Source organism: Ctenopharyngodon idella, chromosome 9, assembly GCF_019924925.1.
Source record: "Ctenopharyngodon idella isolate HZGC_01 chromosome 9, HZGC01, whole genome shotgun sequence".
NCBI lineage: Eukaryota > Metazoa > Chordata > Actinopteri > Cypriniformes > Xenocyprididae > Ctenopharyngodon > Ctenopharyngodon idella.
The window spans coordinates 37786692-37798378 of NC_067228.1; positions in this window are offsets into that span (position 1 = coordinate 37786692).

Sequence of the window (11687 nt, forward strand, 5' to 3'; positions counted from 1 at the left end):
ACCGCTCAAGCGATGTTCCACCACGTCTTCAGGGTTTACAGTATCCCCGAGGATATTGTTTCTGACCGAGGAACCCAGTTCACGTCTCAGGTATGGAAAGCATTCTGTAAACAACTTGACATTAATGTCAGTCTAACTTCAGGCTACCATCCGGAATCCAACGGGCAAGTGGAGAGGCTGAACCAAGAGATCGGCAGATACCTCAGATCATACTGTGGGCGTGAACAGCATCGGTGGTCAGAGTTTCTACCATGGGCAGAGTATGCACAGAACTCATTGAGGCACTCATCCACAGGTCTTACACCGTTCCAGTGTGTCCTAGGATACCAACCCCCTATGTTCCCGTGGTCTGGAGAACCGTCCCTTGTACCTGCAGTCGATGACTAGATTCGCCGTAGCGAGAGGGTGTGGGACAGCGCTCACATACGTCTACAAAGAGCTGTCAGGAATCAGGAGATTCAAGCCAATCGACAACGTCGCCCACATCCTCCCTACCAACCTGGACAAAGGGTCTGGCTCTCTACACGGGACCTCAAGCTACGGCTACCCAGCAGGAAGCTCAGCCCAAGGTACGTAGGCCCATTCAAGATCTTGAGACAGATTAATGCGGTCACTTATGAGTTAGAGCTTCCTGTTAACTATCGCATCTCTCCCTCCTTCCATGTTTCCCTCCTGAAACTGGTCCACCCGGATGCTGACCCCAACGTCGAGAACTGAGAGCCACCTCCACCGCTGGACATTGATGGAACCCCAGCATATGCGGTAAAGGAGTTGTTGGACTCCAGACGGAGAGGGGGTCAGCTCCAATACTTGGTGGACTAGGAGGGATACGGACCTGAAGAGAGATCCTGGGTAGCCGCTCACGACATTCTGGATCCATCGCTAATTGAGGAATTTCATCGAGCCAGACCCGATCGTCCAGCACCGCGACCACGGGGTACGTCCATGTAGAGCGCCAGGAGTCGCTCCTGGGGGGGGGATTCTGTAACGCCACGCCAGCAGAGGGAGCCCTCTCCCGAGTACTGACTGTATGCCGCTCCCTCTGCTTCACTGGTTACTTCCTGTTTGGTGGACATTTAAGCATGGCCTTGCTCCTTGTACTTCGCGAAGTATTGCCAGCCTGCCTTACCGAGCATTTTCCCATTGCTATTATTTTGCCTTATTGTGTATGATCATTGCCTGTTTCCCCTGTTTTCTGCCTTTTGGATTGCCCACTGTTCTGTTGCCTGGATTGGACTGCCTTACTGTGTTTGTACCTCTGCCTGCTTTACGTTTATGATTATTTGCCTGCTGTTTTGGATTTGTTTGCTGTGGATACATTTACCACTGCACATGGATTCTAATGCCGCCTCAGCGTCCTTACAGTAGGTATCAGATAGGCATTAGATTAGATCTAAGTTGAATAAGCTATCTTAATTACAAAAACTATAAAAGGGGAAAGAAAAATGACAAAAAAAAAGAAGAATGGGAAAAGGAAGAGGTGTAAGAGTGAGGTTTCTGGAGAGGATAGACCTTTTATCCGAATTCCATCAGAAAAAGAAATTGACAAACAAGCAGCAGGTGAAAATCCGTGGTGTAGTGTGATGACATCTGCATCATGACATCATCCCGACTGAATGAAAGAATGCCCAAAAGAGCAGACATAATACGAACTTTAGCATTTTCATCATAATACCATAATAATAATCATAATACCACAACATTGCCTTTACAATCGTAATGACAAAATTAATTAACCGAACCATCAGACTGTTGTTATTTTAGCTCGCCAAGGACTCTTGGTCGTGATGGAGGCACCGCGGTTGTTTTTAAAAAACACCTCACTTGCAGACTGTTTCCCTGTGGATCATTTCAGAGTTTTTAAGTACTATCATTTGAACTGGTGTTGTCTAAACCGACTTTATGCGAGTTGATTTATAGACCTCCTAAATATAATTCTTTATTTATTTCTGAATTTTCTGAGTTGTTATCTGGGATTGTTCCACTGTTTGATAATATGTTGATCACTGGTGATTTTAATGTTCATGTTTGCTGTGAAACAAATTCCCAAGCAAAGGAGTTTCTAAATCTTATTGACTCTTTTAACTTTCAGCAATAGGTGAATGAATCTACGCATCACCATGGTCATATGTTGGACTTGATTTTAGGCACTGGTACATTTGTCAATAATGTTATGGTTACTGAAAATTATTTCTCTGATCATAAACCTGTTATGTTTGATATGAATTTGTCATGTACTCCAGTTAAGCCACAATCCCAGATATATTGTTCTTGTAGTATTACATCATCTACAGTAATAGCATTTGCTGAATCTTTTAGATCCTCAGCTGAGATTTTTGATAATCTGCCACCTTCTGTTGACACAAATGAGCTGTCTTTACTTTTTGACTCTGTTTGTTCACGAAGATCAGCGGAGACTTGACTTGGTGTTGTGGTACTGGTGGCCGCCATTTTATGCGTGTTCTCTGGCGCGGCGGCCATTACATGATTCAGCGAGGTGTCGTATTTCTCCGTGACACCCACAGTAAATGGAGAGCCCACAGTCAATAAAGCAAACTCCAAAAAATGACTAAGAGAGGAACGAGGTCCTTCACGAATCAATTGTGGCTTAAGTGGCTGATTAACACCCTCACAGAAAAAGTCTATCAGTACACAGTCTGGCAGATCTGAACCATATGCAACATCCAAATATTCTCTGATGTATTCCTCCAACGACCGGGTTCCCTGCTTGAGCCATAATAATAATTGTGCAATGTTCATACCGGGCCAGTGTTCTCCAGGAGAGCCGCTGGATCCATGTGTTGGCGAAGTCTTCTGTAACGATGGGTCAGCAGAGCGGGGATCCATTTGCAGCTTTATTAAGAATAGTAGATACACAGGTAGACAGGGGCAAAGGCAAGAACATAAACAGGGACAGGCAAGGGTCGAGGCAGGCGGCAGACAAACAGTATCGGGTCACAGGCAGAGATCAGGGCAGGCGGCAAACAAACACAGTCCAGTACACAGGCAAGGTTCAGGGCAGGCAGCAGAGAATCACAAAGAATAAACAATCCAACGGAAACCAGGAAAACAGTCCACAAGAAAACGCTTAGTAATGATCACCAGGGCAAATCAAGACTTCGCAATCAGGTGGTGTGTGTGTGAGTCTTTTATAGTCCAGGTAGTGTGCTAAACTGTATGTGGCAACAGGTGATTGGTGTGGAGTGTGCATGTGATTGGCAGGGAGGATTATGGGAAGTGGAGTCCAGGAACTGACAGGAACAGACAGTGATCGTGACATATATTATGGTGAGGGATTCTTTGACTAAATTTCAGGAAGCAGCAAAAATGGCTAGAGCAAATTATTTTTCTGAAATTATTGTAAAATATTCTCACCAGCCCAGTGTCCTTTTTAATACAATTAACTCCATTTTAGAGCCTTCAGTCACAGTTGGTCTTGAGTCCTCAGTTGCAAATTGTGAGAGATTTTTAAAAGTTTTTTATTGACAGAATTGATGGCATTGGCTCTGCATTTGCACCAATGAAGTTAGATCCTGGAGTTGTTGCTGCGTCCTTAGGCTCCTTTGGAGATTTTAAGATGATGTCGTTTTCGAAATCACTGAGATCATAGGTATGTTAAAGGTCACTTCATCTATAAATGATGTGATCCCAACAAGTCTCCTTAAAGAAGTTTTTGATATTATTGGTCCATACATTTTATTAATTGTAAATAAAAGTCTGGCCGAGGGTTGTGTGCCACCAAGTTTGAAACATGGGGTAGTGGAGCCCTTGTTAAAGAAACCAGGCCTAGACCCATTTATACTTCAAAATTTTCGTCCAATTTCTAAACTTCCTTTTATTGCAAAAATCCTAGAAAAGGTTGTGTTTTGTCAGCTTTCTTCTTTTTTTAGCAGAGATTAACATAATGGATAAGTTTCAGTCAGGATTTAGAACTCGTCATAGTACTGAATCTGCCCTTATTAGGGAATTAAATTATATTTTATTGGAAGTTGACAATGGAAATTGCGTCTGTCTTGTTTTGTTAGACCTGAGCGCAGCCTTTGACACGCTGGATCATATCATTTTGCTAGAGCGTCTTGAGCGGTGTGTTGGGGTAAGTGGGGTGGCTTTACGTTGGTTCCATTCTTACCTGGAGGGTAGAACTTTCACTGTAAAGATTGGGAATAATTGTTCTTCTGCTGCTCCTGTAAGTTACGGGGTACCTCAGGGCTCTATTTTAGGCCCATTGCTTTTTTATTTATACATGATTCCTCTGGGTTCTATTTTTAATAAATTTGGCATTTCGTATCATAGTTATGCTGATGATTATACGCAGTTGTACCTACCTTTCAAAAGAGGAAATAATGCTGCTGAAAATTCCTTGTTTAATTGCCTTGAGGAGGTGAAATGTCAAATTTTTTAATGTTAAATGATAAAAAGACTGAAAGTGTGCTATTTGGGAAAAAAGCACAGTGTTTACTCCAAAAACGAGTCTGAGACAGTTTTCATCCTGTGTAAAAAATCATGCCACTAACTTGGGCATAATCTTTGATTCTGAGTTTAAATTTGATTGTCAGATAAACACAGTAGTAAAAAATTGTTTTTTTCAATTGAGGAGGATTGCAAAATTAAAGTCAGTTTTATCAAAGAATGATCTTGAAAACGTTATACATATTTTTATAAGTTCACGCTTGGATTATTGTAATGCGTTATATGCAGGGGTTTGTCAGTCGTCCCTGTCGAGGTTACAATTGGTCCAAAATGCTGCGGCCAGACTGCTAACAAATACAAGAAAGAGAGACCATATAACTCCAATTTTGGCCTCTCTACATGTTCATGTTTGCTGTGAAACAAATTCCCAAGCAAAGGAGTTTCTAAATCTTATTGACTCTTTTAACTTTCAGCAATAGGTGAATGAATCTACGCATCACCATGGTCACATGTTGGACTTGATTTTAGGCACTGGTACATTTGTCAATAATGTTATGGTTACTGAAAATTATTTCTCTGATCATAAACCTGTTATGTTTGATATGAATTTGTCATGTACTCCAGTTAAGCCACAATCCCAGATATATTGTTCTTGTAGTATTACATCATCTACAGTAATAGCATTTGCTGAATCTCTGGCTACCAGTTAAACAACGAATTGTTTGTAAAATTTTGTTATTCGTTTTTAAATCCTTAAATGGCTTGGCCCCAGAGTACATCAAGTATCTATTGAAAATTCAATCCTCCTCAAGATCGCTAAGATCTAACTCTCAGATTATGCTTATGGTTCCACGTACACGTCTTAGGTGTAGAGGTGATCGCACATTCTCAGTTGTGGCCCCTAGGCTATGGAATGATCTTCCCTTCTCTGTGCGTTCTTCAACCTCTCTGCTGATGTTCAAATCATGTCTTAAGACCTATTTGTACTCACAGGCGTTTGATGTGTAGTTTTATAGGTATTTACTTATGTATCTTAATTAATTGCTATTATTATTTTTTATTATTTTGTGTATGTATTGAAATGTTTTTCTTGTACAGCACTTTGGTATACTTTGCAGATTTTAAAGTGCTTTATAAATAAATGATTGATTGATTGATTGATAGATAAACAATCAATTTCAATGAAACGGTTACATGAACTACTGTCTGCTATGGTTTTAACTCACTTTAGGTCAGTTTTATTATGCATGTTAACAAAACTGAAATGAGTCAAATGTGTTCGTACTGATCCATGATCAGTGCTCTCTTCAGGATGCCTCGTTAATCACCTGACGTGAAATCCCGCCCAATTTTACTACAAAAACAAGCCAAGGCCAAATGTTGTGGGTTTTTGAGTTGGTGGGAAAAGTGGACAATTTGGCATTTGAAATAAATTGTAAAATGAGTGGAATAAAAAGACTAAGGTCAAATGTTTGGGAACATTGAGACTGTAGCGTCTGTGCAAGATCGGATCTGCCAGCCAACTTTAGAATCTTCAGAATGCTTTTAGCCTCCTGAACTGTGCGTGTAAATCACGAATCGGCTCCGGCAAGTCCGGGACCAATTGCCCCATTGGCACCTTTGTTACCTCATTGAAGAAAAACAGAAGATATTCTCACCAGCTCCAGGGACTTCAAAGAGTCACCCTGTTGAGGCTAAGGGCCATGTGGTCACAGATACCGGCCACAACCCCAATACACACACACATACAGACACTCACAAACACGCATGGAGATTGTGAATGTACATTTATCCTCCAAATATGACTGTGCCAAAGTGTACCCGTCGCTGTATTTCAAGGTGCATGTATGTATCCCTAGTATATAAGCTTAGCTATGACTGTAGTTGTATTAGTTTTCTTCTAAATTATAAAATTCAAGTATAAACTGTATCTCCCCTTTTATGTCTTTGCCATCTGACAAGTTTGGTCTCATTGTAAAGCTTTCGTTATGCTCTAATTGAAAATGTATGTCACATGACTGTAAAATGCATTCTTCTATTTTTAATGGTACTTTGAAGAAAATGTACTTAGATCTGACACTTTATAAACTATGCAAATTAGGTCATAAATGGAGACAAAGAAAAAGGTTGCCCGCCAAAATCGCACCCTCATCATTGGCTGATGTACCCCAGGAGGCGTTCTGGTCTGTTGTCCTTAAAACACAATGACGCACGTCTTTTTGTCGCACAAGTTTTGTTTTGTCAAGCCTTATTCATCCGTCACCTGAAGTCTTCACTCTTCATCGCCTAAGAGACGGACTCTTTCTTCTTTATTTTCCGGTTATCTTACTCTTAAGTTGAACCCTTGTTTGAAAATCCTGCCGAAGAACCCTTTCTCGGAAAAGGACCAATCGCTCCAGCCGCACGTACCGAAACTCCTACAGAAACATGAAACGACCACAGCACCTGAACCTATGCAAGTATAGAACCATTCTTTTCAAAGCGTTTTAAGCTCGATGTGTAAGCTGAGTTTCCTTGCTGGCTCTCAAAGGTTTTAACTCTTTGTAATTTGCCATTTCTTTGATCACCTCTGTTTTCTTGACTTGACTTTCATTTTCTATATATGTGTATTAGTTGTGTATTATTTGTGTATATTTAGCCGTATAGCCTCTGTATCCGTAGTTTCATATATTAAATACATTATATTCATGCTCGATTGTTTCTGCTGCTCATTCAGAAAACCAAGTCACTTCTACGTTTTTGATTCTGCAAAACTGCTTTACGGTTTAATGCTAGAATAAGAAGTTAATTCTCGTAGACAGAGAATAACTTCCTTTTATAATAGTCTATGAGAAAACTGATGGTTTGCTGGACAAACTAGACCAGTCTTTCTAAATTGAACTATTAAACTAGAACTAATCCTGAACCATTTATGTAATTAATTATAATCCGTTGTTATTAATTCACAATATATGTGTATAATTCCTTTTTTGGTCGATTTAGGTGTAAATAAATCTGTCATAAATCTATAAAGCCATTCAGTCAAACAGGCCTAAAAGAGCTTGGAACGCTGTAGCATGAGCCGGAGTAATTTAATGAGGCTCATAGAAGTTATTGCTTTGAAGTATATTTACAAGCAATATTGATAAACAAATCTGTTCCTTAAATAATCATAATTTAATGAATGTGGAAGGAATTGACAGTGTCCTCTCGTCTATTCCAGGTCAGTCCCAAGATAAGCTAAGAGCAGCTACAACTGGAATGAAGTCAGGTTTGGGACTATGGATCTGTCCGGTCTGTGTTCTAGTGCCGGTAAATAGTCTCCACACAATGACTTCAAGACAGGCTGAGTTACAAATGGTTCTAGTAGTAAGTTGTGCAAAACGAGGTCCTGCTTTGAGTTGTAAGTGAGCCATTTAAGGTCAAATATGAATAGAAAATATTGGAATTGTGACATGAGACTTAAACATCAACCAACAGGTCAACAAGGTTTCCATCATGAACAGAACAGCTCCAAGTTCTCAAGTTTACCTGGAGAAAGATTATAAGGCAGCATTAGTAACGTCATGACATTAAGAGTTATTGCACAGAAGTACATTTTCACGCATTAATGAAGATGGAAGTTGGCTGAGAGCAGGGTGTGTTGTGGTGTCCTCTGGTTGACTTCAGGTCTCAGTAAAGCCCAAGATGAGCTGAGTGTGGCTACTGCTGGAATTAAGTCTGTTTTGGGAAACTGAAACCACCAGAAAAAGAGGACAAAAGTTAGTAGGACATTAAGAGAAGGGAAAGGCACAAAAGAGAAAGATACTCAAGGTCCCTTGTCTCCACACAAGAAATGGTTCATAAGACAGGCCGAGGAACTCACATCAGTGCTTCTGCTTTATTTAAGTGCATTCTAGGGTGTCATTACAGAAGACTGGAGTTGAGAAACACCACTATAACAGACAAGCACTTAAACAGCAAATTACAAAGGATAAATCTATATATGGGTTGCAAGAAATAACAAACTGATATTAACAGGCAGTCATCAGTGCACCTATGATCACAATCCCCAAAGCGCTTTAGTGTGCACATTGAAAAGTGCATCTAATTTCACCTGTCACTAAGTCTGGGCCACCCCATCTATCTGATATCTGCGTTCAAGTGAGTCAGATGCCTTTCATATCCCTAAATAACTCTTGCAACACCATAAGATAATATGCAGCACTTTCCCAATCAAGGTTGTCATGATCTCACTGGAACAAAGCGATCAATTTAAATAAGCAAATTGATTTTTAAAGCACTTTAAAGACATACTGGGCATTTGGAGCACATGGGTTTAAACAGTACATGACATTGTAAATGGATGGTAAGTTGGATGAGAAATCACAAACGTCACAAGCGACAGACCTTGTTACTTGCCAGAACTTCTAGACACCACAGACCCCATTAGATCTCAGACCTATATAAAGAAAACAGAAGGTAACATGATACATGTTCAACAATTTTTTTTAACCATACATTTTCCAAATTCTGTGTGAAAGCAGCAAGAGAAAAAATATAAACTCTTAAAGAATGGTGAAACACTGGTATAGGCCAGCTGCTAATAGACTGTAAAACAACCTCATTTATGCTACAAGAACTGCAACAAAGTCAAAAAGCTAAAAAGAACAATCAATGAACACATACAGCAATGATGCACATTAAATCTGAATCTTATTAAATTATGATTAATGGGATGTTTATAAGAACAGTACACAAAGAAGGATTTTAACATGTACTGTAATTCTTACATTTCTATACCATTAGAAGTATTGTTACATACAGCACTATATTACAACAATCAGATGATTGAAGGTGTGTATTCCTAAAAGACATTCTATGCCATACTATAAAACTAATAATATTCTTTTAGTTTTTACACTTATATCTTATTTTTCCCTTAATTAGTGATGGGACGGTTGAAACCGGGGCTCCGATGCAGTTTTCAAAGCACTATTGTATCACACACTGTACCGATGCTTGTATCGAAATGACAATACCACGTGATTGATGACGTTTGAAGCTTCGAACGTCAAGCAGTATCGGAAAGTCGAGACAGCTGGTTAGAAAAAATTGGCGCTTCAACTGATGCATAAAAGGAAAATGCATTTAGTCATGTTTTATTGCTGGGGTCTCAGAGACCCTGAACATGGATAAACAGCTCACCCAAAATATTACTACAATAATATTATAATAATATTATAACTACTCACGTCAATTATGATCACATCATTGTATATTTTATATTATTGATCAATGTGTGAATCCGTTGACCAGGCTACACATGACACAATGTGGTCTCATTGTCACAAATTAATTTATATGAGATTAGATCAGATTTGATAGAACTGTATTGATCCAAGACAAGAGTGATTCCGTATGTCACGGACTTCCGAAGCTTTGTTTAGTCACGTGCTTTTTCAAACCGTAGATCTGCTCCGCATTGATTTAGATATGGTGCAGAAAACAAATCTGACCACCAGATGCCGCTAATGCGCACTTTATTAAAAGCTTCGAGTAAAGAACCGTTTTTCGGCACAATTTGATGAAAGCCTCCAACGCTTCAGAAAGCCTCGGTTTCCCATCACTGCCTTTAATAAGAGACTCAAGGAACTTAAACACTTTTTTCCAATGACATAATGAAGCTGTAGTATAGTATATATAAAAAGAGAATAAAACAAATTTTTCTCTCAACAATTCCAACCTTCTAACAGCTTCTTCACTCTCCAACCTCCATCACAGACTGACAATACTGTGCAAGTTCAGCAAGGGGGCATTTATACTCATGGGCATATATACTCTGTCTCCAAATAAACAAACCTTTTTGTAAGTTACGTAATAATAATAATAATATATATATATATATATATATATATATATATATATATATATATATATATATAAACATGTTTCAACATTGTAAAGCCATTCAATTAAAAAAAAAATCCCCTTCAACCCCCAGTTTGGTTTCTCCTACCTCCCATGATGCACCACAGCAAAGATATAAAAGACCATTTCAGAAGACTCTCTGGTTTTTCAACTGGTTTCAGCGAGTTGTCAGATGGGTTTTCAACGTAAACGTATGTTCTAACCAAAATTAACTGTTTTACAATTATGATAAAGTTGACATTTTAAAAGAGGTAGTGATTGAAGAAACAAAGCTTTTTGAAGCTTCGAATCGATTGAACCAACTGCTTTGCAAAATGATTCATTCACATTTCAAAAATGTCAATCAAAATGATTCACTGTTTTGAAGCGTTTGAAACACCACACGCTGGCGACACCTGCTGGTCAAAATAGTGTATAAAGCAATGACACCTTTTACAAAACAATTGCAAGTATCTTCACAACAGTGTAATGTTGTCAGTGTAATTTACAAATCATTAAAAACTAAATATTAGTGCTTGTATTTTGTGTTTTGAGGCATGGCCTGTGATTATTCCCCAGGACTCCAGCAAAAATGTCTTTGCTTCCTTAATATGCTTAGCTGTGTGGGTTTCAGGGAACTTTAAAACTCCCAGCACAACACTAGACAACTTGGCTTCATTGATGTAATGGCAAGTTAATGCAAGGTACACTGTAAAAAATGAATGTGATTTTAACAGTAAAATATTGTAAAAAAAAATTGTAAATAGGTTAACAGTAAGTTCCAGTACTATATACAGGGAAAAACTGTAAAAGCTCTTACCAGACATTTTATGTAATTTTCACAGTAAAATGCTGTAAATTTTACAATTTTTAGAAGTAAAAAAGAACAAATCAATGTATAATTTAGTCAAAAACTGTAAACTGATATTCCCACAATTCCCTGTGTGACACTCCACATTTAAAAGTATTTTGTTTAAAAAAATCATGTTTCTTAATAGTTTTTGTTATCAGTTATGTACATTAGGGTTTTATGTTACATCTTCTGTTGTTTAATGAATGTTTATTGCATTATGTAAGTGTTGTGGGTTACCATGATGATGTTTTGCGTTTGCGTGAATGACTCTTTGCACCCTCTTTACATTAGTATATACTTCAGCTCGTGGAAAAGCTATTTGTGCTGAACTCTGATTCTTCATGTGTCTTTCTCTTTTACCACCTGCATTATTATGGTGGTTGTCAGTATATGTTAAAGGCACAAAACAGATTTTAGTAGTAGAGTGCATTGTTGAATTTACTTGTTTACATTAAAATTTTCTTGTTTGTAAATTACAGTTTTATACTGTAAAATTGACAGTTTGTTCTGTAAATGTGTTTACAGTTTTTCTGTATTTTTTACAAAATTATTCTGG